Raw genomic sequence first — 6,941 nt, 5'->3', positions numbered from 1 at the left:
CTTTTATATCCAAATGCTAATCTGTACTGTGTTTTATACACTTAGCAGAACATATAGCAACCTTCCATCGGAAGTACACTTCCTGTTTACGGACTGATTTCAGAATGAACTGGAGGATACTCTTTCCAGAAACCTCTAAAACCAAGCTCAAGACTGAAGCAGATGTATATAAGTGCAGTAGAGGCTGCAGGAGTCAGTCTTTTTTTTGAGTCCAGCAGGATGATCCTATCTGTCCCGCGGAGGAGGCTAACGTCTCCCAGCTGCCTGTACTGGATGGATGAAAAAGAGCTGGAAACCAGAACAGTTAACCACCCATCCCATCCAAATTTTGACGCGGCTCGTAGGAAGCGTGCACTCGACCCGCCAGGGCCTCGAGAACAGGATGGAGGCGCCCACAATGCTCTGGGAGGATAGTGGGGGTCGTTGGGGCCTCTGGGTGCTGACAGGGGCTACCGTTCCACCCGGACGCAGTCCACCTGTTGTGTGTGTGTGTGTGTGTGTGGGGGGGGGGGGGCATCGAGATATAAATCCAAAAGCTAGTTTTCCAGAGTGATTTTTGTTGCACAGCCTCATAAAACCTGAGTGAAACCAGTTTGTGCTATTGTGAAAAACTACCATATGGTTACAATGTGTCCAATGACCCTTATTTTTATCAATACAGGACACAACAATATCCAAAAGTAAGTAGGTTGATTTTTTAAATTATAATTAAGAGTTCTTTATATTGAGTGCCTGAACTTTAGCATTCATGTGCAGAACCAAACCAACAGTAAATGTATCTAACAAGTATATTGTGTGTATCACAGCCTTATATATCTTCTTCTGTGCCATAGAGCTCCAATAAGCTTAGCCTAGGATAAAAATCTTCATTTGAGTATATATTTTGCCAGCCAAATCAAATTATTTACAGGATATTCAACCTTTGATTTTTAAAATGAATGTAATATTTGACTTTTTTCTTTACAGGGCTTGTACAAAGGCAATAAATTAGTCCATGAAAATGATATATGAGTTTCCAGTTAATTACAATCCCTCCTCTGAATTGTGGAGGTTAGTTTATGTGTTTTGCCTGTTACACTCATTGTCGTCTTGCTTCTTCACAGTACATTTAGTTTTTATGCCCTCCGGCGTTTCAGAGAACAATGCAAATGAACAGCAGATCGAGCATAAAAGCCTTTGTACGTGCTTGTAGCTTGCGTGCCATCATGCGGAGGCTCGCGATACCGTGACAAAGTCTGCGTAGGATGAAAGTCGGGGTCCACCGTTCTTTTGACCAAAAGACTGCTGTTCATATCTCATCTTTAACCAGCATTGACTTATTTGTTACATAAATTATATACTTATGTAACGTAATTTACGTATTTATTTATTATTCCAAACCACGAAATACTGAAAGATTAGGTGCACTGATTGCTAGTGTTGGTGGACATTTGTAGGAAAAAGCATTGTTATGACTGTTACATGAGCACCAAATGTAGATTAATCCGCCACTGAAGGTAGTCCCCAACAAGTGTGCTGTTTCCCCTTGTTTTAAACAAAACTTCTGGATTCGCAAACAAAACTTCTTAAATCGCAAACAAAACTTCTGGATTCGCAACAAAACTTCTGGAATCTTAGTTATATGATTGCACTATTGCACTGGTTGACATGCATATACATTACAATGAAGACACATTCTGTTGTATATTTTGAGTCAATCCCACATAAACCATCTGTATATGGGATTTGCTGCCACAAATACTCACTAGAGCACCAAATGTGGATTAATCCACCGCCGAAAGTAGTCTCGAACAAATGTGCCGTTTCCGCTTTGTTTTAATAATTTTGTTGAAAACTACAGTGACCAGCTGTCTTGGAAATTGTTGAGCCATTTTTTTAAAACTATATTCATGTTTTTCATTGTTTATTTTTCTTTAGTGGGAACCAATGGTTTTGGAGTCAAGTCAGCAAGTGTGGGTCTTTACATGAGCTCCTTTGGTAAAATTTAACAACTGTAGGTAGGGTCTGTGAAGAGTTACATTGGCATAAAAAGTAATGCAAAAGTTCCTCAAGTAGTTTTTAGGAAAAATCTTTACACAATATTAATCTTTTGATATTTTTTGTATAAATACAAATAGAAGTAGTTAGCAGCTTGGTATGTAGCTAGTAGTATAATGACTGTCTTTGACACACTATTAAAACCCCTCATGACTGTGATGGATTAAGACTCAAATGATATTTACTCACGTCTGCTCCAGATCATCACCTCACACACATCCCTAAAGCCAACATTTACCACCATTCGTCCGCTGGTAGCGTTCCACTCTGGGAAAATGGTGACAACACAATCAAAAACATACATTAGAGAGAACATTTTATCCTCCACGTGATTAAAAAAACAAAAAATAAGTTGGCATTCAGTTCATCCTGCATAAAGGTTATTGTAATCATCATGGTGGCATTTGCACACAGTCACATCAGACTGATGGCCGCGTGATAGATTGTGTTTGGTCTAAAAATGAATGTTTCACATCGGCTCCAGCGATGGACTGCAGTATCACAGCTCTGTTGTTGTGTCTATGACTTCAGCTCTAATGACACATGTTGCTCTAATTTGTTACCACAAAGCCGTCTGTGAACAGGGTTGACAGATTGAGAGCCGATAATGATATTTTACGATCCAAACTGCCAATTTTGGAATATTTAACCATTTCTAATACATTTACTCACTTTGAATCTCCACTGTGACCCATCCAACTTTTTATTTACATTTTGGAGATGTAGAATCACACTATGCGCATCAATAAAACAGGTGTGTTTTCTTCAGGTTTTTCCCATCTAATGTCTAATAATGCCAGAAACTTTCATCCAATTTTTTTAAGGTGGATGAAATTATTTGTATTCAAAGGCCGAATCAGTGAAGTCTGTTTGAAATATGCTGCTCCATACAAAAGATGAAACATGTAGCTAAAGCATTAGACACCTCGGATTACCTTTGTACAATTATAAAATACTCTCAGATACTCAAAAGTATACAATACACAAATATGTTTAAACTTTGCATGCAGGGAAACAAAACAAAATTATTCAGATTTCCAGAGAGTGAAGGACTGAGAAGTCTCAATGTTCTAGTTTTCCTTTGACACAAAATGAAGCTAATTACAATAGTTTGTACTCAGGTTTCTTTCGTTGCAACCAAATGTCCACAATAGAGCATAGAGATACACAAACAAAACTTCTGGAATCGCAAACAAAATTTCTAGATTCACAAATAAAACTTCTGGAATCGCAAACAAAAGTTCTGAATTTGTAAACAAAACTTTGGGTTTTGCAAACAAAACTTTTGGATTTGCAAACAAAACTTATGGAATTGCAAACAAAACTTCTTGATTTGCGAACAACATTTCTGGATTCGCAAACAAAACTTCTGGATTCGCAAACAAAACTTCTGGATTCGCAAAAAATACTTCTGTATTCGCAAATAAAACTTCTGGAATCGCAAACAAAACTTCTGGAATCGCAAACAAAAACAACTTCTGGATTTGCATTAATACACAATTATTTTACTTGCATTAAAATATTTTTTAATTGCAGTGTGGAAAGTCTACTTTCAAACCTATTCTGTTTGATTGCATAATAGAGACTTAAGAAATTCTAGGAGGTCCTTTTAGGAATTAGGAATAATGGCATGTCTTTTTTATAAACCTTTTTCAAATAAAGTTCTCTCTGCATGAGGTAGATAAAACATAAATATTTGAGGATTTCTGGTATTTTTATGGAAGTTGTTTAATGAAAACAAAACAATTGTTCTTGTTACGTGGGGACACACCAGAGAAGCACCATGGCTGCCCTTCAAGGCCCGCATTTAGTATTCAGTTTGATGAAAGCCAACATGGAACTTCCTCAGTGGAAATTCACACAGCAACCATCTATAATCCCACTTAAGAGAGATCACAGTGAAAACACATCTCTTCATTAAAAAGTTCCATCTTCCACTCTCAAAGCTCGAGCCAAGCATCAAGCATTCTCAGTTTCCTCCCCATTCCTCCCATCAACCTCTCAATCTATTCTCCTCAAGAGGTCAACGCCGCTGAACCTGACTGACTGGAGGCCTTATATGGGAAAAGTGTAGCAAGTTGTGGGTCAGAGGGTCTGTTACTGTAAGTCCTAGTTACAGGCAACAACATTGTTTTTTGTGAACTGGTCAATTTTGAGATTTTGGACTATTTTGCTTCCATAACATTTCTTCTTTCAGTGGAAAAACAACATCCAAAACACATTTAGGTGTTTATTTTACTACTTTGTCTGTTTGCGTCTTTAGATTTATCTTACATTTACCAAAACTTACTCAGGTAATGCCTCATTTGTCTTAATGTAACTAATCAGCTGGGGAAGTTTCATGGTGATATATATTAGTTGTTTTTTTTAACCCAATTCAAATGTAGTGTCTTTAAAAAGTACATAATTTTACAAAACACATCTCTAAACTTTTTTTCAGACTCTGAGGCAGAAATCTTCTCTTCAGTAGCATTACATACACCAAACATTCCAGTTTCATTTCTATCTATGTTGACAGTATTTTCTGATTTATGGAGTGAAACAAAGATATATATAAAATTTCCTCTGTAAAAACCATTGACACTAATGTGTCAACAAAAAGACACAAGAATTTAGAACCTGGCTTTATCCAATGTTCAGATTTCTGTACTGGAAATATATGCAAATTAGCACATATTTAATAAAATAGCACCTCATTTGCATATTCTAACATATCTAAAACCATATCTCAAGATCATGTCGCTTATTTAACATTGCTGTAACTGACCTGTTGTATTTATGCTGAGAGACTTGTGTCGTTTATTCATGTCATTTATGTCTTCTTTTTTTGCAAAATTATATATAGTAATGTTAGTGTCTTAAAAAATACCTAATAAGTTACTTTTAAAAAATATGTGAGCAATTACTACTCGATGTTTTCGATGTTAAGCATCTTTTGGTAGTAGTATTCTTACTGTGTGACTGTCAGTGACTAAATGGATAGTCAAATGTGAATCTTTTATTTTCCTAGTTCCTGATTTGACATCTATATAGATTTATACATGGGCTAAAGTTGGTTGATCTACTTATAGAGCGTTTTATATTTAGGTGTAGATGGGACCTGCTTCACATAATGCTGTAATAATAATATGTTCAGCTTAAACATTTAGAAAACAAGTTTCAGCCCAGTTTTTAAACCACTTTCCCCATGAGAGCTTCTCTGGTTCCAGATGCATTGGGGAGGTCTGTCTGCTCTCGCTTTCTCTTTGACCCACTCTTTCTCTTTCACTCTCTCTGTCTCTTCATTCGCTGACTGGCTTCCATCAATCACCCGAAAATGGGATTTTCTGGAAGTCCCTGACATTCGGATGATAAGTGCTCTGATACGGAGCTGTCAATCATGCAGCAGGAAGGAAAACAGCAGTCCTTTGCCTGCGAGAAGAAGAAGACTGTTACAGTGCCAGTGTTTTCCACATGGGACAGTGGACATGTTGGGTTAAAATATAAAGTGGAAAAAAGAAGGAGAGAAACAGAGAGAGAGGGGGGGACAGAGACAGAGACAGAGAGCACCCAGCAGACTATACATAACAGCCTTTTGGAGTGCCCACACACCCAGAGACCAGCTGGTACTCCTGTTCTGGAATATTTGTAAGGCAAGGCAAGTTTATTTGTATAGCACATTTCAACGACAAAGCAATTCAAAGTGCTTCACATAAAACCATTAAAAGCATGAAAACATAAGGCAAAAGAAAAGGAGATTTAAAAACAATTAAGGACATTCATTGAAAAATTAAAACAGTCATTAAAACACTAAAAAGCAGTATAAGAAATAATACAATAGTAAAATGCAGAAATGCAGGAAATTGATTAATATCCTTGAATCTGGTTCAATTAAAGGCAGCAGCAAACAGAAAAGTCTTCAATCTTGATTTAAAGGAGCTGAAGGTCTCAGCAGCTTACAGCTTTCTGGGACTTTATTCCAGATATGTGGAGCAGAAAAACTGAACGCTGCTTCTCCATGTTTAGTTCTGACTGAAAGTAGACCAGTCCCAGACAACCTAAGGGGTTGGGATGGTTCATAAGGTAGCAGCAGATGAGAGATGTATTTCGGCCCTAAACCATTCAGTGCTTTATAAACCAACAGCAGGATTTTAAAGTCAATTCTTTGTTGGACAGTGCAAATACCTCAGAACTGAAGTGATGTGATCCACTTTCTTGGTCTTAGTGAGGACTTGAGCTGCAGTGTTCTGAATCAGCTGTAGCTTTCTGATTGACTTTTTAGAGAGACATGTAAACACACCGTTACAGTAGTCGAGTCTACTAAAGATAAATGCATGGACAAGTTTTTCCAAATCCTGTTGAGACATAAGTCCTCTAATCCTTGATATTCAGGTGAAAGTAGGCTGATTTTGTAATTGTCTTGATATGGCTGTTTAGGTTGAGGTCTGAATCCATAATTACACCTAGATTTCTGGCTTGGTTTGTGGTTTTTAACATCAGTGATTGAAGCTGAGCGCTGACTTTCAATCGTTCGTCCTTGGTACCAAAAACAATTACTTCTTTGTTTAATTGAAGAAAGTTTTGGCTCATCCAGCTGTTGATTTCTTCAATGCATTTACCCAGCCCTTGTATGGGATTATAGTCCCCTGGTGATATAGTTATGTAGATTTGTGTGTCGTCTGCATAATTATATAACACATTGTTTCCATAATTTGAGCTAGTGGAACCATGTAGACGTTGAACAGAAGAGGCCCCAGTATTGAACCTTGGGGAACACCACATGTCATTTTAGTCAGCTCTGATGTGTAATTAGCTACAGACACAAAGTATTCTCGGTCCTTCAAGTAGGATTCAAACCAGTTAAGTGCTGTGCCAGAGAGTCCCACCCAGATTTTTAGTCTTTCTAGTAGTATGTCATGGTCGAA

The sequence above is a fragment of the Cebidichthys violaceus genome, unplaced genomic scaffold, assembly GCF_023349555.1.
Source record: "Cebidichthys violaceus isolate CVI_PGR_0920_01 unplaced genomic scaffold, fCebVio1.0.p SCAF_10, whole genome shotgun sequence".
NCBI classification, from domain to species: domain Eukaryota; kingdom Metazoa; phylum Chordata; class Actinopteri; order Perciformes; family Stichaeidae; genus Cebidichthys; species Cebidichthys violaceus.
This window is presented reverse-complemented; position numbering follows the sequence as displayed.